At 40.4% G+C, this 24,341-nt stretch overlaps 1 non-coding gene and 1 pseudogene across 1 annotated transcript; both read left to right on the top strand.

Moving 5' to 3' along the window:
• Positions 1-9,656, top strand: part of LOC107641960 (uncharacterized) — a 31,837-nt pseudogene extending 22,181 nt beyond the window's left edge.
• Positions 5,992-6,095, top strand: LOC148565298 (small nucleolar RNA R71). Its single transcript, XR_015885328.1, has one exon. It is a non-coding gene; the product is annotated as a small nucleolar RNA R71 (small nucleolar RNA).
• Positions 9,657-24,341: the final 14,685 nt, after the last annotated feature.

Below are 24,341 nucleotides of genomic sequence, written 5' to 3'. Positions count from 1 at the left end.
TTTTAGTTCACATTTCTTCTTGAGACATTGGTGCCCAGCACCTCTTTGTGTGACTAAATGTTTTGTATTTAGGTTGCTCTTGATAATGGACTTTTGGTTGATAATCCCGGGTTAGTTAACCCAAGTTACCAAGTGTTGAAACACTCCTCAGAACCTATTCATCCAAGCATATCCTTAATACATAAACACCACAGGCATTTGTCTCAGAAGTTCAAACCATTGGTGCCTAGCTTATTTTCTCAATTTTTTTTTTTTTTTTTGCTTTTTGGTTGCCCTTTTTCAGTGGCTTTTTCTTCTTCTTTTTCTTTCTTTTTTATGGCCAAAGACATTTATTCATCAAGATCCATAGACAATTTTCAATTTCTACATAAAAAATGATAATTCTACACTCTAATTTTAGTGATGTGACTAACAATCAAGCATGCATACCACCACTTAATTCTACTTGATTTGTCACTAATTTAGCCAAATTACTTTTGTTCAAACTTTTCTTTTATTTTTGGAAACAGAACAAGCATGGCACGCACTTGTTTAAGAAGGTGAAGTTATATCCAAACATCTAGGCACTCACTTTATTCAAAGCAATTAACTAAAAAAAATACACATTCCAGAAAGATTCAACATTTACAGTTTAGACCAGAACACGCATGCCTTTTGTTTACCCTTTTTAAAGAATTATCAAGGAATAATACCACCTTGTGAAATTCCTTGTTTTCTCTTTGTTGTCAGGAAACACTTTGATTTCTCCTTCTTCTTCCTAAATGTTGCTTCATGCTTTAAGGTTCTTGTTTCCTTTCCTGCAAAGAGTAATGAAGTTGCTTGCTCCTCAAGCACTTAAGTGGTTAGCTCAACTATGTGTGGGTAAGTATCGGATTCTTAAGTTGGTGTGTGAACACCAAACTTAGTCTCCCACTTACTTCTCTGTGTTCTTTGAATCCTTGAGTTATCTTGGAATGAGGTTGCTACTAAGGGTTTTAAGCATTTCTGTGACTGCTTAGAATAATTGTTCCTTTCTCATAATTCAAAGGTTGTTGTGTTCAGTTGATCTTTATGGTGGAACACCAAACTTAGAGTAACACATTCCCCTTTGACTTATGGGTCCATGAATTCATTGTTTGGTGTGAAACACCAAACTTAATTCTTTGCAATGCACAGAAACTACTTTATCCCTTTTATTGAAACAAATAAAAGAAACAGCAAAAAGGTATTACCTCAGGTTGGGTTGCCTCCCAACAAGCGCTTGTTTAACGTCATTAGCTTGACGGTCAGCTTCTTCAGTTGAGGTGATATTTAACTTTGTCCTTCTCCTCCACATCCCCCAAGTAATGTTTGAGTCTTTGACCGTTAACAATGAAGGTTCGTTGCGACTTTTCTTCCATGATTTCTACTTGTCCATAGTTGGAGACCTTGGTGACAAGGAATGGTCCAGACCACCTTGATTTTAGCTTCCCTGGAAATAGCTTCAGCCTAGAATTGTAGAGCAATACTTTTTGCCCTTCTTCAAATTTCCTTGGGGTTATGTTGCTGTCATGCTTCTTCTTTGCTCTTTCTTTGTAAATTTTGGCATTCTCATAAGCTTCCGCTCTGAATTCTTCCAATTCTTGAATTTGCAACATCCTTCTTTCTCCAGCGGCTTTGTTGTCCAAGTTCAGAAGTTTCAAGGCCCAGTATGCCTTGTGCTCCAACTCCAGTGGCAGATGGCAAGCTTTTCCATATACTAGTTGGTAAGGAGACATTCCAATTGGTGTTTTGAAAGCTGTTCTATATGCCCAAAGAGCATCATCTAGCTTAATCGACCAGTCCTTTCTTGAATTTCCCACAGTTTTTTCCAGGATTCTTTTGAGTTCTCTGTTAGATATTTCGGCTTGCCCACTTGTCTGTGGATGGTATGGTGTGGCTACCCTGTGTTTGACTCCATATTTTAGGAGCAATGCTTCTAATGGTTTGTTGCAAAAGTGGCTTCCTCCATCACTGATGATTGCTCTTGGAACCCCAAAACGGCAAAAAATGTGTTTTCTGAGGAAGTTTATGACTACCTTATTATCATTAGTTGGAGTTGCTATTGCTTCAACCCATTTGGAGACATAATCTACTGCCACAAGAATGTAATTATTTGAGTATGAGGAGGGAAATGGTCCCATGAAATCTATCCCCCATACATCAAACAATTCAAGTTCCAGAATGAATTGTTGTGGCATTTCATTTCTTCTTGGCAGGTTCCCAGCTTTCTGGCATTCAGTGCAGTGTTTCACTAATTCTTTTGCATCTTTGAAGATAGTAGGCCAATAAAAACCACACTGCAACACCTTAGCTGCAGTTCTTTCCCCTGCAAAGTGCCCTCCATAAGTGGAGCCATGGCAGTCCCATAAAACTTCCCTTCCTTCTTCCTCGGATATGCATCTTCTGAGTATGCCATCGGAACATTTTTTGAACAAGTATGGTTCGTCCCAGATGAAGTATTTGGCATCATTTACCAATTTCTTCCTTTGATGTTTGTTAAATTCCAAAGGTAAACTCCCAGTGGCCTTGAAGTTTGCTATGTCTGCAAACCAGGGTGCCTTGTGAATCAGCATGAGTTGCTCATCAGGGAAGCACTCATTTACATGTGTGCTTTGTGTGCTTCCTTCTTCACATGGTATCCTTGATAAATGATCTGCCACCTTGTTCTCTACACCCTTCTTGTCTTTGATTTCAATGTCAAATTCCTGCAACAAAAGAACCCATCTAATAAGTCTCGGTTTAGATTCTTGTTTGGCAAGTAAATATTTTAAAGCTGAATGATCAGTGAAAACAATGACTTTAGATCCAATGAGATAAGATCTAAATTTTTCAAATGCAAAGACTATTGCCAAGAGTTCTTTTTCAGTGGTTGTGTAATTCCTTTGGTTAGCATTCAAGACTTTACTGGCATAATAAATCACATGTACCAAATTGTCTTTCCTTTGTCCTAACACTGCCCCAATAGCAAGGTCTGATGCATCACACATCAGTTCAAACGGTAAGTTCCAATCAGGTGGGGCAATGATAGGTGCAGAGGAAAGTTTTTGCTTCAAAAGTTCAAAGGCTAGCATGCAATTTCCATCAAATACAAAGGGTGTATCAGAGACAAGCAAGTTACTCAAAGGTTTGGCTATTTTAGAAAAGTCTCTAATAAACCTTCTGTAAAAACCAGCGTGGCCCAAAAAGCTCCTAACTGCCTTGACATTACTTGGTGGAGGTAGTTTTTCAATGATCTCCACCTTAGCTCTGTCCACCTCCATGCCTCTATTAGAGATTTTGTGGCCAAGGACTATTCCTTCTGTGACCATGAAATGACACTTTTCCCAGTTTAATACTAGGTTAGTCTCTTTGCACCTCTTAAGCACCAAGGCAAGGTGGTGTAGGCAGCTGGGAAAAGAATCCCCAAACACAGAAAAATCGTCCATGAAGACCTCAATAAATTTTTCAATCATGTCCGAAAAGATGGACAGCATGCATCTTTGGAAAGTGGCAGGTGCATTGCACAATCCAAAGGGCATGCGTCTATAAGCAAAAACTCCATATGGACAAACAAATGATGTTTTCTCTTGATCACTAGGATCAACTACTATTTGGTTGTATCCTGAATATCCATCCAAGAAACAATAGTAAGCATGTCCGGCAAGCCTTTCAAGCATCTGATCCATGAATGGGAGTGGGAAATGATCCTTTCTGGTGGCTTCATTGAGCTTCCTGTAGTCTATGCACATCCTCCACCCAGTAACGGTTCTTGTGGGTATGAGTTCGTTCTTCTCATTTGGCACTACCGTTATGCCACCTTTCTTGGGAACTATATGGATGGGACTAACCCATGGGCTATCAGAGATGGGGTAGATTACCCCTGCCTGCCATAACTTCCTCACTTCCTTTTGTACTACTTCTTTCATGACGGGATTCAATCTTCTTTGAGCTTGAATGGAGGGTCTAGCATCTTCTTCCAACAAGATTTTATGCATGCATATGGATGAACTTATCCCCTTCAAATCAGCTAGGGTCCATCCAATGGCATCTTGATGAGTTTGCAGCACCTTGATCAATTCTTCTTCTTGTTCTTGGCTCAAGGCCGAGCTAATGATAACAGGGTGACTCTCATCACTACCCAAGTATGCATACTTGAGATTAGGGGGCAATGCTTTGAGCTCAGGTTTTGGGGCTTCCTTTTCTTCTTTCACTTTCTCTGGCCTGCTTAGCATAGTTGTGTCAGCATCCTTGATATCACTAACTTCAATATCCTTGGTGCACTCCTCCTCTGCCACTTCCTTTATTGTTTCCTCAAAAGTTTCTTGTACTGCAATGTCCACTACATCAACCCTCATGCATTCCCTTAGTGATTCTGATGGATAGCTCATTGCCTTGAATACATTAAACACCAATTTCTCATCATGGAGTCTAAGAGTGAGTTCACCCTTTTGTACATCTATGATGGCTCCAGCAGTAGCTAGGAAGGGTCTCCCCAGAATTATTGAAGCCTTGGCTTCTTCCTCCATATCTAACACCACAAAATCAGCAGGAAATATAAATTCTCCCACCTTCACCAACAAATCCTCAACTATCCCATGAGGGAATTTAAAAGATCGATCTGCCAATTGGAGGGCCATTCTTGTTGGTTTGGCTTCTTCAATCTTCATTCTTTTCATCATTGTTAGCGACATCAAATTGATGCTGGCCCCTAAATCACACAAGGCCTTCTCCACCATGACTTCTCCTATAATACAGGGGATTTGGAAACTGCCTGGGTCCTTCAATTTCTGAGGCAATTTGTGCTGAATGATGGCACTGCATTCTTCAGTTAACAACACAGTTTCCTCATTTCTCCAGCTTCTCTTCTTGGTCATCAATTCTTTTAAGAATTTTGCATAGAGTGGCATTTGCTCTATTGCTTCAGCAAAGGGAATGTTGATTTGAAGCTTCTTGAAAATCTCCAAGAACCTGGAGAATTGGCCATCCTTTTCACTTTTCATCAAACGTTGAGGATAAGGTGCTTTAGGTGTGTAAGGCTTCAAGACCTCTTTTTCTTTTTCTTTTGTTGCAAACGGTGTAACAGATTGTCCTTGTTCTTTATCTTTCACATTTTCCTTTGCTTCATCCTCTGTGGTTTCCCTTGAAATCTCCTTTAGATTCTTTCCACTTCTGAGGGTTATGGCCTTACATTCCTCCCTTGCAATAGCCTTAACGGTATGAGAACTGCTTGTCCCCGGGTCTTGCTTAATCAAATACAAAATTTGATTTTCTAGCTTCTGGATGGCAGCTCCTTGGTTTTGCAAGTTAGAATTTACTTCTTCCTTAAAAGCCTTCAATTCAATTATGTCTTGACTCATGGTTGCCATCATTCCTTCAATCCGGTTTAATTGATCTTGAAATTGTTGGTTCGGATTGGGTTGGGTAGGTTGATTACTTTGGTCATGGTATGATGATTGGGGGTAAGTGTTTTGTGTGGCTTGGTATGATCTTTGGTTGGAGTTTTGGTATGTGGAATTGTTATGTTGGTTGTGGTTGTAAGGTTTGTGGTTTTGTGGTTGGGTTTGTTGGTTTCCCCACCCAAAGTTTGGGTGGTTTCTCCAGCCTGGGTTGTAAGTATTGGAATGTGGATCATATGATTGCCTTTGTTGGTTTCCCACATAATTGGCCTCTTCCCAATCACTTCCTTCAATGCCTACTTCCTCTTGATCTTGTGTGTGGATTGCAGCCACTTGCTTTGTTTCTAATTGCCTGGTAAGTTCTGCTAGTTGCTTGGCAAACACCTTGTTTTGGGCTAGAATTGTATCAACCTGGTTCAGTTCCATGACTCCCTTAGTGTTGTGCCTTTCTGATGCATAGTAGTACTCATTCTCAGCCACTGTCTCAATCACTTCAATGGCTTCTTCCACAGTCTTTTTCCTGTTCAATGAACCTCCTGATGAATGGTCTACAGCCTTCCTTGATTCATAAGAGAGCCCATCATAGAAGATGTGCAGTTGCACCCAATCATGGAACATGTTTGGTGGGCATTTCCTTGTCAAGTCCTTGAATCTCTCCCATGCCTCGTAGAGAGTTTCACCATCTTGTTGTCTAAAAGTCTGGACCTCAGATCGAAGCCTATTGACCTTTTGTGGAGGGTAGAAACGTGCCAGAAACTTGCTTTCCACCTCATCCCATGTTGTTAGACTCCCCCTTGGGAATGATTCCAGCCACTTAGCTGCTTTGTCCCTAAGTGAAAATGGGAACAAGAGCAGTTTATAGGCATCTTCCTGGACTCCATTGGACTTCACAGTGTCACAAATTCTCAAGAATTTTGTGAGATGTTGGTTTGGGTCTTCATTAGCACTTCCTCCAAAGGAACAATGATTTTCCACCAATGATATTAGCTGTGGCTTGAGCTCAAAATTGTTGGCCTGAATGGGTGGTTTCTGGATGCTACTACCACAATTCCCTGAGGTTGGGTTTATGTATGAACTCAAAACCCTCCTCTCAGGGATGGCATTGTTTCCATCAGCTCTCTCATGGTTGTGAACTTCTCTATCCATGTTGAGATCTAAAGCTTCCTCAAAATTGTCCTCAGATTCTCCTTCAGATTCCTCTTCTCCCACTACTCTCTTCCCTCTTGCTTCCCTTCTAAGTCTATGAAGGGTCCTCTCTGGTTCGGTATACGGAGGAGTTGATGTCTCTCCTCTCCTACCTGTCATACAAGAACACAGCTCAAACACAAACAAGTGAAATACTCTTGGTTAATGAAAGAGTATGGTTAGATCAATTGAGGAATTAAATCAAACAGTTAGTGAGTCAGTGAGTTAGTTGCATGAATCTAAAGGCGTAAAGAAAGAAAGCATGTAACCAAGTGCAGAAATTAAAATTCAACAAGTATCTAGAACAGAATTAACAAAGCAAGAGAAAATTGCTCAATCTAGTTAGCTTCCAATTTGAGAATTGTCAATCGAAAACCAATCCCCGGCAACGGCGCCATAAACTTGATGCGCATAAACGTGTTATGCTACGATTTAGGAAATTGCACGATCGGCAAAATTCCTTCCGGCAAGTGCACCGGTTATCATCGTCAAGTAAAAACTCACAATAGAGTGAGGTCGAATCCCACAAGGATTGGTTGAGTGAGCAATTCGGATTAGAAGTGTGTTCTAGTTGAGCGGAATCAATATTTGAGATGAGAATTGCGGAATGTAAAATTGGCGGGAAAAGTAAATGACAAGAAAATTAAATGGCTGAATCTTAAATTGCATGAATTCAAGAGCAGAATGTAAATTGCTGAAATTAAAAGGGAATGGGGATGATTGCAAGAATTGAATTGCAGAATGTAAAGAGAAAGTGGAAATCAGAAATGGGGAATTCATTGGGTTTAGGAGATATTGAAATCTCCGAATCAAAACATGTAAATCTCTTCCTCAACCAATGCATTCATTGAATTTTGCTTGGCAATCTTATATGATTGGATCCCAATTCCTTGGCTCACCAATGCTCTCTAAAAACAAACAAATTCCCAATCCCTTGGTTTAAATGTTCATAAGAAGAGATGATGCTTGGTCACTGATTATACCACACAATTTCATGAACCACAATTTGGTAGGATTACATGTCACAATATCCATCCAAACCCCAATCCAATCCACTGTGAGAAAGCTTCTCTAGCATGAATCCTCCATTCCTTTCCCAAGGCTCCGAAGGATTCCAAGTATGAGTAGCTTCTTTCCCAAGACAACTACTCAATGGAATTAGATCGAGAAGCTTTCTAACAAAATTCAAGAGAAAAGATTGAAGAAGAAGATAAACTATTATTGATTCATTGAATTACAATAGAGCTCCCTAACCCAATGAAAGGGGGTTTAGTGAATCATAGCTCTGAATTCAATTACAAAGAAAAGGAAAACTGGCTAAAAGTGAAAGTAAAAGTCCTTTCTAACTTCAATTCTATCCTATTTATACACTTTCTATATTGAGCTTCAGTTGTGCTTCTTGGGCTTTGAGGCCTCTCCTTGCTTTCCTTTTGCCTTGGGTTTATGATCCATAATGTTGATGAGGTTGTTGATCCAAATTCTGTACATTTCATTGAGCCAATTTAGTGATAATCAAATAATGACACATGACTCAATAAATTGAGATTTCAAACTCATCAATCCTTCAGGCCCAATCCCATAAACCATGATATTTAATTGGGTTTCATACCAAAGTGAGTTTAAGTTAATATTTGTGCTCAAAGACTAACTTAAACCACAATATTTTTGGCCCAGAAACCTTTTCCAAGAGTGGCGTTTAAGTTGCAGTTTAAGCTTAAACTGCAGCTTAAACGCCAGACACTTCCAGTGAGGCCTTTTGTAGAAGCACGTTTAAGCTTCAGTTTAAGGTTAAACTGAAGCTTAAACGTGGAAATGGAAGAATGGTAGCCCTGGAGAGTAATGTAGTCGAACACGTTTAACCTCCAGTTTAAGGTTAAACTGGAGGTTAAACGTGGAAAAGGAATGAGGCATCCTGGAGGTCGAACACGTTTAACCTCCAGTTTGAGGTCAAACTGGAGGTTAAACGTGGAAAAGGGTGGAAGCTTACTGGAGGTCGAACACGTTTAACCTCCAGTTTGAGGTCAAACTGGAGGTTAAACGTGGAAGCTTGGAATGGTGGCCCTGGAGGTGTCGAACACGTTTAACCTCCAGTTTGGGGTCAAACTGGAGGTTAAACGTGGAGGTGGAGAGAGCAACCCTGGAGTGAAAGAAAACGTCGAACACGTTTAAGCTCCAGTTTGAGTCAAACTGGAGCTTAAACGTGGAATGGCCCCTGGTACTCTTCCTGGTTCTGGCGTTTAACCTCCAGTTTGAGGTCAAACTGGAGGTTAAACGTGGAACTCCTCCCTGGTGTCATACTCATTCTGGCGTTTAACCTCCAGTTTGACTCAAACTGGAGGTTAAACGTGGAATGCTCCTTAAGTGAGGCCTATCATTCTGGCGTTTAACCTCCAGTTTGAGGTCAAACTGGAGGTTAAACTTCAATCCCAGCATTTCTTATTCTTCATGATTTTGGCGTTTAAGCTCCAGTTTAAGCTTAAACTGGAACTTAAACTCCACATGTGATATTCAAGCTTCCTTTATTGATTTTCTTGCTTCCTTGCTTAGCCTCTTCTTCCCTGAAATCATCCAAACAATTGCATCAAAGTCTTGCAAAGTTTCATGAGAAATCTTCCATTCATAGCATTCAAATAATATAACTAAAAACTCATGGAATTTGCATAAAAATCTACATGTTGAATGATTTATTGCTTTGTTCTTCATTTAACCATTTTTGGTTACTTTAAGCTCAAGAAAATGCATAAAACAACTAAAACTAACAGAAAATTGCTAGTGAAACTAGTCCATGATGCCTTGGCATCAATGACAACTAGGTATTTGGTATCTCAAGCTATGGCCGACTATCCTCAAGCCTCTCATTCAAATCTGGTGTGCATATCTCTTTCCTCTGCACGTGTTCCTGCTCTTGGTCTCAACCCTTCCTTCATTACAGACCTGGCAGATGCAGTGATAGAAGCTCTTCCATTTGCAAAAGCAATGTATGCATCTACCAGCACTTCTGAAGAAGAGCATGACCCACTTAGATACTTGGTCAAGATGTTCTTTGGCTCAATATTGGCATTCATCTTGTTTCTGTCACCTAGAATGATAAATTGATCTTGTTTTACAAATTGTTTATAGGTGATTTGTAGTATCTAATCTATATGAAATTTTGGAACTTGTAATGCTATACGCTAGGCAATTATTTGACTTCAAAGAGAAACTTTGTTTTTCTCAAGAGCATAAATAGATCAAGCATTGTTTTGTTTTATTTATATGCAATTTATGCATCCTTGCTGAGACTTTTATTTTAAATGATATTCAATGATTTTTGTCAATGTTTTTCATTGTTTTTGGAGTGCATTAGAATGCGTAAAAGAACATGCCAAATTTTTTTTCTAATGATAGGGATATAACCACGCTTTAAAAGCGTGGCAATAGATCCATGTTTCTTCGAAGCGTGCCAATATCTTTCACTTTTCGGTACGCTTTTAAAGCGTGCCGATAGGTTAATACATATGGCCACGCTTTTAAGCGTGGCAAGAGTTGAAAGCGTGGCAAAAAAGAAAGCGTGGCGATAGATCCATAAAAGTGTGTCGATAGAGCAATTGGCACGCTGGCGGATGTGACCCTTTTAAAAGCGTGCCGATAGCTCAAAAAGCATGGTGAAAAGCTATCGGCACCCTTTTTAGCACTTTTTGACACGCTTTGAAAGCATGGCAGAAAGCTTATTTTCTTGTAGTGTCAAGTGATTGAGCTAACTCTTATTCATAAGTCCTAATCCTCTCCCTTGGGAAGGATTAGCGTTAGTGCCTAGAGAGTTAGCCAACAACTTCCAATTTAACTAATTACTTGAGCATTCCAACTCAAGGGTCTCCTTTTAATCAACCCCCAAGTCAAGTTGGGAGTCTACTCCATTGACATGAATGTAACTTTCGTAGAAATATAAGAAGAAGACATGATAAATTAAATAAAATAGGAATTGAAAATTAATTAAAAATAAAAATAGTTCTTTACATTAATAAATCCCAAAATGTAACATTCTTATCTGAACAGGGTTAATAAGTAATCAAAAGAGTACAGGAATAAGAAAGCAAACTAGAATAATAGCGACTTCAACGGAGGTAGTGACTCTTCTCAATATCCAAAGCAAAAGCATAAACTATAAAATCTATGAGTCTGTAGAAAACCTAGAGGAAGAGTGATTTCTCTCTAAGATTCCAATCTAAAACTAAAAACTATGCAAATAAGAATGTCTGTTGAGTCTTTGCTTGTCCCCTGGCTCTAGTCTGTGTTTCTGGGCCGAAAATTGGGTTCAAACTCGGCCCAAAATCGCCCCCAGCATTTTTTGTGATTTCTGCAGGTAGTGCTTGCCATGCGTACGTGTTAGTCGCGCGTGCACGTCATTTGGCAATTTTCCTTGTTATGCGTACACGTCAGGCATGCGCACGCGTCATCGTGTGAACTCCGATTCACGCGCACGCATGATCCATGCGTGTGCGTCGCTCCTCCCTGGTTATCTCCTTTATTTCTTGTGCTCCTTCCATTTTTGCAAGCTTCCTCTCCATCCTCTAAGCCATTCCTGCCCTATAAAGCTTGAAAACACTTAACGCACAGATCATGGCATCGAATGGTATAAAGGGGAATTAAAAATATACAATTTAAAGGCTTGGGAAGTAAGTTTTCAATTATAGAACAAAATTGGAAAGGAATTGTAAAATCATGCAAATTGTATGAATAAGTATGCAAAGGCTTGATAAAAACCACCCAATTGAGCACAAGATAAACCATAAAATAGTGGCTTATCAATCTCCCCACACTTAAACATTAGCATGTCCTCATGCTAATCTCAAGGAGACAAAAGGATGAATAGGGGAAAGTAAGACTCATGAGATGCAACCTATGAATGCAACTATATGCTGAGATGATTCTGTCTACTTGGTTAAAAGTAAATAAATTCTTCAAGACAAAAATAAATCAGATTCCACTAATTTAAATCACACAATAAAAGACAAGTAAACTTGTAAGAAGATAGCTCATGGAAGCAGGAAACATAGAATCAAGCATTGAACCCTTACTGGTAGTGTATATCACTCCAATCTCTCAAGTGTCTAGGGTTAATCACTCTACTCTTTTCTAGTCATGCTTTCTAAGCTTTGTTCTTCATCTAACCAATCAACAAAAATTTAGTATACCAATGCAAACATCATGAGGTCTTTTCAAGGTTGTAATGGGGCTAAGGTAAGGTTGAGGATATATGTATGGCCAAGTGAGCTATAATATGAATCTTTGACTAACCTAAGCTTTCACTTAAAACACACACACATTCTATGTAATTCTAAAATCATGCCTAACTACCCATAATTCCCACTTTTACATCACATACTCATGTACCAAATATTTCCTTAACTTCACCACATATGAATTGATTATTAAACTTAGCATTGGGGTAATTTTGTCCCCTTATTCAATTACTTATTTATTTATTTATTTGAATATTTTTTGGTTTGATTTTTTTTTATTAAGAGTATAAAAGTAAACATAACATATCAATGCACATGGATTTTTAATTTTTTTGGTCTTACATGAGTAGGTACCCAAATTCTTGATATTTTGTCAATGAAACGCTGTACACTTTTATCTACCCAAGTTCCCATAGTTCTCCATACTTAATTGATACACAATCTCTAACTTAAACTAACCAAAGATTCACTTGGGTAATTAATTGTTTTTCCTCTTAAGGCTAGTGATGTGGTAAAATATAGAACAAAAGGGGATTAAAAGACTCAAAGTGGCAAATAAAGGTAATTGAAGGGTATGCTATTTGGGATAAGTGAGGTAATAACAAATGATGGCCTCAATCATATGCAAGCATGTAAATACACTAAACAATGGACATATAGAATGAAACAAAATATAGATTGCAATCACAGGGAAGGAAACATGCAAGAATAAAATAGCATGGTTAAATAATTTAACCATGTAATTAAGCTCAAATCTCACAGGTTGTGTATTCTTAGCTATAATTCATGTTCCAAATTACAGTCTTCAAACAAGTTTAACACAAAAGTTTTAATTTAAATTAGCGAAATGGTATGAAAAGGGTCTCGAAAAGAAACTCGTTACTTTAACCAAGCAAAACATACATGCAAATAATTATTATCATGCAATCTATCCTATCTAACAAAAGAGAAAGTGAAATGTTGGTGTTAAGAGAGAAAAGTTACCTCTGGAAGTCAAGGACTGACCTCCCACACTTAAGGCTTGGCACGGTCCTCCATACCGTCAGTAAGGAGCAAGGGAGAGCTGGAAGCGTTGCCTCCAGTGTCTGGTTTGCCTTGGCTGCCTGTACTACTGGATGAAGGGGAGTCTGGGGTGTCTTTCTGTTCAGGAGGTGGGTGAGTACCAGCTATTAGTTCCTTCAGATAGTTGTATCTGCGCTTGTTACAGCGCTCCATTTGCTCCATTCGCCTGTCTTGCTGGTCGAACCTCTCAAGGATCTGTAGGAACATCTGATGGATGAAAGGTTCTTGTGGTGTGGATGGTGGTGGAGTGGAAGAGGGAGGGGTATCTAGGGATGGACCTGCAGGCTGGCTTGCAGAGGGAACTAGCGGCCTAATGTACTTCCAATTCAGGACATACTGGTTGGCCCTAGGGATCATGACCTTCGTGTCTCCTGCCCGATAGGACACTCCTGCTGCAGAGACTAAGTCTGAAACCAAGGCGAGGAAAGGCAGGTTACCCGCAATCTGTACATATCCCATTGCTTGCCGGATGTATCGTGGTAGGTTGAGGGGTTGCTCCGTCGGGATGCACCAGATGAGAAGAGCCATGTCTGTTGTGAAGGTCGACTCATGAGTGCTCGGAAAGACATAGTGGGACGTAATCTGTGCCCACACGCGAGCCTCCAGGGTGATTGACTGGGCTGAGATGCTCTTGGGTTTGGACCGATGCTGCCCGTAGATCCACTTGTTGCCAGGTTGGGCTATAACTCCAAGTACGTTATCCCAGTCGAGCTGATACATCTGACACTTACGATATGCTTCTTGATATGCATCCCATCCCTCAGGACCAGGTGGAAGGTCCAATGCTCTTTATATAGAACTCTCGGAGACAGGGACCTGCTGCTGATGGACGAAGACAGTCTGCAGAGTAGGCGAGTAGAAGTTTAAGTAGAATTCAACTACCTATGATAAGTTGGCCTCTCGCGGCTGCCTCCTCAAAAATCCCCACTGTATCTTCTCAATTCGGGGCTCCTACAAAATCAACAAAGTGTGTTGGGACAATAAGGAGATGCTCATTGTTGTAGTTCCTCTCAGCCATGATGGGGAACATCTGTTCGCAATAACGGTTAGCAAACCGTGTGGAGTCGCGGGCGGGAAAGGCTTTCTCTGATTCATCAACTTTAATGATCCTCTTCACCCACTTTATTGGCGGCTTAGCACTGGTAGATTGAAGTGTCTTTGCCAGTGTTCTCTTGGTTTCTCTCCTAGCCAGTGGCTTGTTAGTCGCCTTTTCTTTTCCTTTCTTGGTACCCATGCCTAAGGAAGAAGAAAAAAGAGGAATGTGAAATATAGATAACCAAAAACGGAAGGGAGAAAATTCCCAGTGATAATGAATGCCAAAGGAAAGATGTAATCTCAAATACATGGTAGCTACAACATGTATGTAAGACATCAATTAAGAGCAAGAAGGTAATTCATAATTAAATAAATGCAAGAGGTAAAAGCATGCAAGGAATAGGCATGAAAAGCATAACTCAAGCATCAAAAATTAAATGTGCCAATATAGAGAGTATTTGTATGATGACAATTGTGAATGATAATCCCGAATACATGTGGAGTGCAAGGGTTGTGAAAAAGAGGCATTCAACTAAAAGAGTGAAACAAAATAGAGTTCAGGATGCCATAAGGGCTTTTTCACAAACACTTGGTGAGCAAGATAGAATAGGAATGAAAATAATATAATCCAAATGTATATGAGATCTAAATTAAAGTATCAATTGTAAAATCACTACATATAAGAACCACAAGCTTCAGGATAATAAGGTAACACCCAATTAAAATCTAACACCAACATAAGGATGCAAGAAAAAGAAAAAAAAAGAAAACATAGATAATTATACTAAAAGAAAGATAGAGAAGAAAGAAACAAAAATAAATGCAATAACGAAAGAGTAGATGGGAGGAGGAAAAGAACCTTGATGAAGATGATGAAGAAGGAAAGAAAAAAGTAGCAGAAAGTAAGAAAGAATAAGGAAGAAGAAAGAAAGAGGGAAGGAATAATTAGGATTGAAAAGAATTAGGATTGGGGGAGAGGAGATTTGAAATCAGGTGCTGAGGAGGAGAAATTGTGCGTCGCATGCAACGCGTACGCGTGCATCACGCGTACGCGTGGATCGCGCTATTTTTAGGCGACGGGTATGCGTCAGGGACGCGTACGCGTGATATGGGTTGTGCGATTGGTGCGAAGGCAGCCTCGCGCGTGCACAGCTCTCTGTTTGATACGCACATGTGCCAAAATTGTATACGACGCGTGCGCGTTAGGGACGCGTATGCGTGGATGGCCTTGGTGGAAAAACGACGCGTACGCATCAGGGACGCATACGCGTGATAGGGCTTGTGCTCCCAGCACAGTTCCAGCCCCACACCATCATAACTCTCTCGCCATACACCTATTTACGCCGATTTACAGGGTCACGCATACGCGTGAGGGACGCGTACGCGTGGACTGGTGAAAATGCAAGTGATGCATACGCGTGAGGGACGCATACGCGTGGACTTGCATGTGCGCCAGGCACAGCATCAGCACTACTCCTGCCCAACTCTCTGTTAAATTTAAATTTTCACGCACACACATATGACGCGTATGTGTCAGCGACGCTTGCGCGTCGTGTGCTCTTTTTTTTATTTTTATGCAGAATGCAAAATGCAAAATGTAGATGAATATGCAGAAATTATGAATGAACAATATGGAAAAACAAAAGAAAATAAAACTGGGAATGAAAATGGAACGATCATACCATGGTGGGTTGTCTCCCACCCAACACTTTGCTTTTACGTCCTTAAGTTGGATGGTCCACAAGCTCAATCTGCTTATGTTGGTAGATCTTCCAAGAGGAAGACCTTTAGCTCTTTATTGTCCTTCATCTTCTCACCATGATACAGCTTTAAGTGATGTCCATTGACCTTGATGAATTTGTAACTTGAAGGATAACTTAGGTGGAAGACTCCTTAAGGCTCTACCTTCTCTACTCTGTAGGGGCCTTCCCATCTGGATCCCAGCTTTCCTGGCATGAGCCTCAGCCTGGAGTTGTAAAGGAGAACTAGCTCCCCAGGTCTGAACTCTCTTCTCTTGATATGCTTGTCATGCACAGCCTTCACCTTCTCTTTGTATAATCTGGAGTTGTCATAAGCTTCGAGTCGAAGGGTCTCCAATTCTGCTAGTTGCAGCTTCCTTTCAGCACCAGCTTTCTCAAATCCCATGTTACATTCCCTTACAGCCCAAAAAGCCTTGTGTTTCACCTCCACTGGGAGGTGACAAGCCTTTTTGTATACTAAGCGGAAGGGACTCATCCCAATGGGTGTCTTGTACACAGTCCGATAAGCCCAAAGCGCATCAACAAGTCTGGTGCTCCAATCCTTCCTATGAGGCTTGACTATCTTCTCCAGAATGCGCTTGATCTCTCTGTTAGACACCTCAGCTTGCCCATTGGTCTGAGGATGGTAGGCTGTTGCTACTTTGTGAACAATCCCATACTTCTTCAGTAGACCTGCTAATCTCCTGTTACAAAAGTGAGTGCCTTGATCACTCACGATTGCTCGTGGTGATCCAAAGTGACAGATAATATGGTTTCTAACAAAGGAGACAACAGTGTTAGCATCATTAGTATGGGTAGGAATTACTTCCACCCATTTAGAAACATAATCTACAGCTAACAATATATATAAGAAACCACTAGAGTTTAGGAATGGACCCATGAAGTCAATGCCCCAGACATAAAAAATTTCACAAAATAGCATAAGCTGTTGGGGCATCTCATCCTTCTTGGATATATTACCAAACCTTTGGCATGGGGAACAAGATTTACAGAAGGTAGTAGCATCTTTAAAAAGAGTAGACCACTAGAATCCACAGTCTAAAATTTTTCTAGCCGTTCTTTGAGGGCCAAAATGTCCACCACTCTCAGAAGAGTAGTAGACCTCTAAAATAGACTGGAATTCTGATTGAGGTACACACCTCCTAATTATCTGGTCAGCACCATACCTCCATAAATATGGGTCATCCCATATATAATATTTGGACTCACTTTTTAGCTTGTCCCTTTGATGCTTAGTAAAATTAGGAGGGAAAGTATGGCTAACTATATAATTAGCTATAAGTGCATACCAAGGAACTACTTTAGATACTGCGTACAAGCTATCAAATGGAAAAGCATCATTGATAGGAGTGGAGTCATCCTTGATGTGCTCAAGGCGACTCAAGTGGTCTGCCACTAAATTCTGGGAACCACTCCTATCTTTAATTTCTAAATCAAATTCTTGTAGCAACAGTATCCAACGTATTAACCTCGGTTTGGACTCTTTTTTAGCTAATTACTATTTTAGAGCTGCATGGTCTGAGTACACTACCACCTTAGTACTAAGTAAATAGGCTCGGAATTTATGCAGAGCAAAAACAATAGCCAGAAGCTCTTTTTTAGTGGTAGTATAATTAGACTGGGCAGCATCTAAGGTCTTAGATGCATAAGCAATTACGAAAGGATCCTTACCTTCGCACTGAGCCAGTACCGCTCCCACTGTATGGTTGGAGGCATCACACATAATCTCAAAAGGCTGGCTCCAGTCTGGTCTTCTTACAATCGGAGCTTGAGTCAAGGCGATCTTCAGCTTATCAAACGCATTCATGCAGTCCTCACTCAGCTCGAACTCAACATCCTTCTGCAGCAGTCTGGATAAAGGCAATGCTACCTTACTGAAGTCCTTGATAAATCTCCGGTAGAAACATGCATGACCAAGGAATGAACGGACTTCCCTCACGGAGGAAGGGTAAGGCAAACTAGAAATCACATCTACCTTTGCTGGATCTACAGAAATACCAGTATTAGAAACAACGTGTCATAGAACAATACCTTGTTTTACCATAAAGTGATATTTTTCAAAATTTAATACAAAGTTTGAACTAACACACCTGTCTAAAACTCTAGCTAAACTATCCAAGAAAAGGTCAAATGAATCACCATAAATGCTAAAATCATCATTGAAAACTTCCATACAGCTCTCAATAAGATCTGAGAAAATACTCATCATGCACCTTTGGAAAGTAGCCGGTGCATTACACAAGCCAAAAGGCATCCTTTTGTATGCATACGTTCCAAAGGGACATGTAAAAGTAGTCTTCTCCTGATCACCAGGAGCTATATGAATTTGAAAATAGCCTGTATAACCATCTAAAAAGTAGTAATGTGATTTACCTGACAAGCGATCAAGCATCTGATCAATAAATGGCAAGGGGTAATGATCCGTGCGAGTAGCTTGGTTGAGACGCCTATAATCAATGCAAACTCTCCATGAATTCTGCACTCTAGTTGCTATGAGCTCTCCATGCTCATTCTTCACTGTTGTGACTCCAGACATCTTGGGCACCACTTGTACTGGGCTGACCCATTCACTATCTGAGATGGGGTAGATAATATCAGCTTTAAGCAGCCATGTCACTTCTTTTTTGACAACTTCAAAGATGGTGGGATTCAGTCTTCTTTGAGGTTGACGGATAGGGCTTGCTCCCTCTTCTAAAAATATCCTGTGCTCACAAACTTGAGGGCTGATGCCTACTATATTCGCCAAGCTCCACCCAATTGCTTTCTTGTGTCTTCTCAGCACACTAAGCAACTGCTCCTCCTATTAGGAAGTGAGTTCCCTTGCAATGATAACTGGGAGCTTCTGATTATCCTCAAGATAAGCATACTTGAGGTGGGGTGGAAGGGACTTTAACTCTATTTTCTGCTCATGGTTAGGCACTTGATCATCTGGAGCTTGTGATAATGGCAAAGTGTCCTCATTGTGTTCAGAGGGTTTCTCCACACTTGTACCTTGCTCCATGTGTAGCTCTTCTACTTCTTCTTGGTGAACTGTAGCTACAGCCTCATCAATGATGTCGCACTGGAAGATGGAATGATCTTCCGGAGGGTGCTTCATAGCTTCATCCAGGTTGAAGCTCACTGCTTTGCCATTTATCTCAAAAGGGTAAGTTCCTGAGAAGGCATCTAATTTGAACTTTGAAGTCTTTAGGAATGGCCTTCCAAGCAGGATGGATGATGGTCTTCCTGAGTCATTAGGGGGCATCTCCAAAATATAGAAGTCAATAGGAAATATGAGCCCCTTAATACTCACCAGCACGTCTTCAGCAATTCCAACCACTGTGATTATGCTTTTATCTGCCAAAACAAAATGAGCTGCCAACCTTTTTAAGGGAGGGAGCCTCAAAGCATCATATACAGACAATGGCATAATGCTAACACATGCACCTAAGTCACACATGCAGTCAGAAAATGTTACACCCCCAATGGTACATGTAACCATACATGGCCTTGGATCACTACATTTTTCAGGTATATAACCCATTAAAGCAGATATCGAGCTACCTATAGGAATGGTTTCTAAATCCTGGATTCTATTCTTATGCATGCATAAATCCTTTAAAAATTTCGCATATTTAGGTACCTGGCTAATGGCATCAAAAAGTGGAATGGTTACCTCATCCTTTTTGAAGATCTCTACCATCTTTGGGTCGAGCTCCATCTGCTTTCTGGACTTCCTAGCAAGGTGTGAAAAGAAGATAGGGATGGTGTCTCTTGCAGCTTCAGCTTCCTTTGGTGCGCTATTCTCTGGTTGAGCTGCTTCTTCTTCAGTCATGTCTTGTACTTCATCTTCCTCTTCAGTATCTTCTACCTCAACAACATCTTCAACATGAATGTTCTCCTTTAAGCTTGGCTCCTCATGATTCCTCTCTTGCAGTGTGGTTCTGAACCTCAAAGTGATGGCATTGATGCCACCTTTGGGGTTGGGTAAAGGTTGAGAAGGAATTGTACCAGAGCTTGAAGGTTGATTGTTGGAGGCAATTAATGAATCTATCCTGGAGACGAGAGCTTGTAAAGTAGCATTCAGAGCATTCATGGTAGAGGTAAGTGTATTCTGAATGTCTTTGTGTCCTTGCGTCATAGTGCGAAGCATCTCATCATTAGAAGAAGAAGGGGGGTAAGTGATTTTAGGGGCCTGCTGTTGGTTGTTCTGAGGCGCTTGGGACTGCCTTTGGTGAGGTGCTCTGTAAAGCTGGTTCTAGTTCTGCTGTTGATAGGGAGGATTCTGCTGATACTGGTTTTGTTGATTGTTATTATTATTCCACCTCTGATTTCTCTGGTTGTCTTTGCCTCCTCTATTATAGTTGTCCCTCCATCCTTGGTTGGAGTTATCCCTCCACCCCTGGTTGGAGTTGTCTTGCCAACCTTGGTTATGGTTTCCACCTTGGCTATAATTGCCGCCTTGTTGATAATATCCTTGATTTGGGCGATCATAGAAGTTATGAGTAGCTACCAAGGTGTTGTCTTCTTGCTGGAGCTGCGGACACTCATCAGTGTAATGGGTATAATCAGCACATATTCCGCATACTCTTTGTGGAACCAACTGTTGACTGTGTTGCGATGGGGGAGGCTGAGGTTATTGTTAATTCAGCTGTAGCTACTTCAATAAGTTGGTCATCTCTCCCAGAGTCTGAGTGAGAGCAGTAGTCTCACTGCTAGAGGAAACCTCCACAACAGCCTTGGGATGGTTGTTCCTGTGCCTGACATTTCGAGTAGATTCTTCTAGATCGGTGATCAGTTGTCACGCCTCTGTCGCCGTCTTGTACTTCTTCTAGAGCCATTACTTGCAGCATCTAATGTAGTCTTATCCTGAGGCTTCAAGCCTTGTGTAAAGTAGCTGATCAATACTATCTGGTCAATCTTGTGGTGGGGCATGAGTCTAGAAGATTCCTAAAGCGTTCTCAATTTTTGTAAAGGGTCTCTGACTCGCCTTGGAAAATGCAGGAAATCTCCTTCCTCAGTCTATCTGTAACTTCAACTGGAAAGTATTTTTCCAGGAACTCCCTTTTGAGCAGATCCCAGTTGGTAACGATAGATTCAGGTTGAGTGTAGAATCAATCCCTTGCCTTTCCCTCGAGAGAAAACGGGAAGGCAGATAGCAAAATAGTAGTTTCATCTGCACCATAACGCCTAACAGTTGAGCAGGCTGTCTGAAAATCCCTGAGGTGCTTGATAGGCTCCTGAGCAGGTAAGCCATGAAACTTGGTTATTAGGTTGATTAGCGCAGTCTTCAATTCAAAATCTGGAGCTAGATTTGGGTGACGCGCTTGATACGGTTGCAGTGTAAAGTCTGGAGCACCTGCTTCTTGGAGAGTAATCCTTCTGGGCTCCGCCATATTATCTGTACGTAAATCAACAGAATTAGTAGAAAAGGAGCTTGTTTCTTCATCGGATGGCGCTTCAGATTCGCCTTCAGAGGAGACTGGTGAATTGGTAGTAACCACTTCACCACCCTCAGAGGCTAACCAACGCCAAGCTCGCCTAATACGTGAAATAGTTCTTTCAATTTCGGGATCAAACGCGGCTAAGCTCGGATCAGGCAGCGAACGCATCATTCAATGAAAGAAACATACAGATCATGGTAATAAAATAGAATAAAATATGCAAAAATTAGAAAATTAAAAATATTTACACCAACTAATAATTTAGCACGCTATTGCAACTCTCCGGCAACGGCGTGAAAAATTGATGGAGGCGGAAATCAGCCAATTAAGAAATTATAGTAAGAACAGCGTTGTAAATACAGTTCTTAACCGACGAAAATCCGCTTATCAATTTAGAAGGGTTGTCATAAAATTATAATGAAAAATATTGGGTGTAAAAATCCAGGTTATCTCCCAACGAGTTGACAAAAGGGTGCTATTTTATTAAACAGGAGTTTTCCAAGAAATTTTTAAGAGTTGGAGAATAGAAAAATAAAGGATTATGAATTAAAGCAATGTAAATTTAAAGAGATTTATGTAATTAAATAAAAAGCCTTGACCAGGAGAATGATTAATTGGAAGTTCTATCCTTGTTGGAATTCTCTCAAGTGTAGTATCAAGAGGTTGTTGTTTTCACATAGTTAACCATTACTTAATAAAGGAAAGTCAAGTGATTGAGCTAACTCTTATTCACAAGTCCTAATCTTCTCCCTTAGGAAGGATTAGCGTTAGTGCCTAGAGAGTTAGCCAACAACTTCCAATTTAACTAATCACTTGAGCATTCCAAACTTAAGGGTCTCCTTTTAATCAACCCCCAAGTCAAGTTGGGAGTCTACTCCATTGACATGAATGTAACTTTCATAGAAATATAAGAAGAAGACATGATAAATTAAATAAAATAGGAATTAAAAATTAATTAAAAGTAAAAATAATTCTTTGCATTAATAAATCCCAAAATATAACATTCTTATCTGAACAGGGTTAATAAGTATTCAAAAGAGTAAAGGAATAAGAAAGCAAACTAGAATAATAGCAACTTCAACGGAGGTAGTGACTCTTCTCAATATCCAAAGCAAAAGCATAAACTATAAAAACTATGAGTGTGTAAAAAACCTAGAGGAAGAGTGATTTCTCTCTAAGATTCCAATCTAAAATTAAAAACTATGCGAATGAGAATATCTGTTGAGTCTCTGCTTGTCCCCTGGCTCTAGTCTGTGTTTCTAGGCCGAAAACTGGGTCCAAACTCGGCCAAAAATCACCCCCAGCGTTTTCTACGATTTCTGCAAAAGTCCATTTTTGAGGACCTCTAGATTCAAGTTGGATGCCCATTTGGGAACTTACTCATTTGAGATAGATGGGAGAGTTGTAAGTTTTAGCTTAGAAGAAGCAATTAGGCACCACCGGAGAACCATTCCATATTCCGGTGTGACCTAACTGACAACATTGTGGCCGAAGTACATTATGCAAAGCTAGATGAGAAACATATGATTGAAGAAAATAGTGAAGACCCAAGTGAAGAAGTTCAAGTGACATGCCAAGAGCAAAAGCTAGAATTGAAGCCACTATCGCCCCACCTAAAGTACTCATACCTTGATAAAGCCCACGAGTTCCTGGTTATTATAGCAAGGGAACTAAATCCTCAACAAGAAGAGAAGTTGCTACATGTTTTGAGGAAGAACAAAAGGGCAATAGGATGGAGCTTGGCGGATCTAGTGGGGATAAACCCCCAAGTGTGTGAGCCCGGATATTTTTAGAAGAAGAAGCTAGACTCATAAGACAACCTCAAAGACGATTGAATCCTACCATTTTGGAGGTTGTCAAGAAGGAGGTAACATGGTTACTCGAAGCGGACATCATCTACCCCATTTCGGATAGTGAATGGGTGAGTCCCGTTCAAGTTGTGCCAAAGAAGTCCGGGGTAACCACAATCAAGAATGAAAGCGGGAAGCTCATAGCAACACGGGTGTAAAACTTTTGGCGAGTATGCATAAACTACCGAAAGTTGAACTCGGCCACTAGAAAAGATCATTTTCTACTTCCGTTTATTGATCAAATGCTCGATCGATTATCCGGTAAACCTTATTATTACTTTCTAGATGGTTATTCGGGGTACTTCCAAATACACATTGCTCTAGAGGACCAAGAAAAAATAACATTTATTTGCCCATTTGGAACTTATGCCTATAAGCGTATGCCATTCGGCTTATGCAATGCATCGGTAACTTTCCAAAGGTGCATGATGAGCATATTTGCAGATTTTCTAGAGCAATGTATGGAGGTATTCATGGATGACTTCATGGTGTATGGTGATTCTTTTGAGCATTGCTTGGATAACCTTGAAAAAGTTTTGGAAAGATGTACTAAAACTAACCTTGTCTTGAATTTTGAGAAGTGCCATTTCATGGTTAGGCAAGGCATTGTTTTAGGACATATTGTTTCCAAAGATGGTATTTTCGTGGATCCGGCAAAGATTAATGTTATATCTAGCTTGCCTTACCCTTCTTCCGAGAGGGAAGTCCGTTCTTTTCTTGGACATGCAAGATTTTATCAAAGGTTTATAAAGGACTTTAGTATGGTAGCGTTGCCTCTATCAATATTGTTGCAAAAAGACATTGAGTTTGATCTAAGCAAGGAATGTATGGAGGCTTTTGACAAGCTCAAGGTAGCATTGACCCAAGCTCCCATCGTGCGAGGGCCGGATTGGAGTCGGCCATTCGAAATAATGTGTGATGCTTCAAATTTTGCCGTGGGAGCCGCGTTAGCACAACGCGAGGGTAAGAATCCATATGTCATAGCCTATGCATCAAAAACACTAGATGGAGCCCAATCCAACTACACTACCACCGAAAAAGAACTATTGGCCATAGTTTTCGCTTTCGACAAGTTCCGAGCATATCTACTTGGTTCAAAGGTGGTAGTGTACTCAGATCATGCGGCGTTAAAGTATTTGTTGGCTAAGAAGGAATCCAAACCGAGATTGATTAGATGGGTTTTATTGTTGCAAGAATTTGACTTGGAAATTAAGGATAGAAGTGGTACACAAAACCTAGTGGCGGATCACCTAAGCCACCTTGACCACACCAAAGGTGATACCACTCCTATTAATGATTCTTTTTCCTTTAAGGGCTTGCATGCAATCTCGGAAAACATTCCTTGGTATGCATCAATTTCCAATTACTTAGTATCTCGCTCCTTCCCTCCTAATCTCTCCAAGCATCAAAGGGATAAGCTAAAAAGCGA

The sequence above is a fragment of the Arachis ipaensis genome, chromosome B5, assembly GCF_059453495.1.
Source record: "Arachis ipaensis isolate K30076 ecotype BB chromosome B5, ASM5945349v1, whole genome shotgun sequence".
NCBI classification, from domain to species: Eukaryota; Viridiplantae; Streptophyta; class Magnoliopsida; order Fabales; family Fabaceae; genus Arachis; species Arachis ipaensis.
The sequence above is the reverse complement of the archived record's forward strand: the minus strand, read 5'-3'. Positions and strand labels throughout refer to the sequence as shown.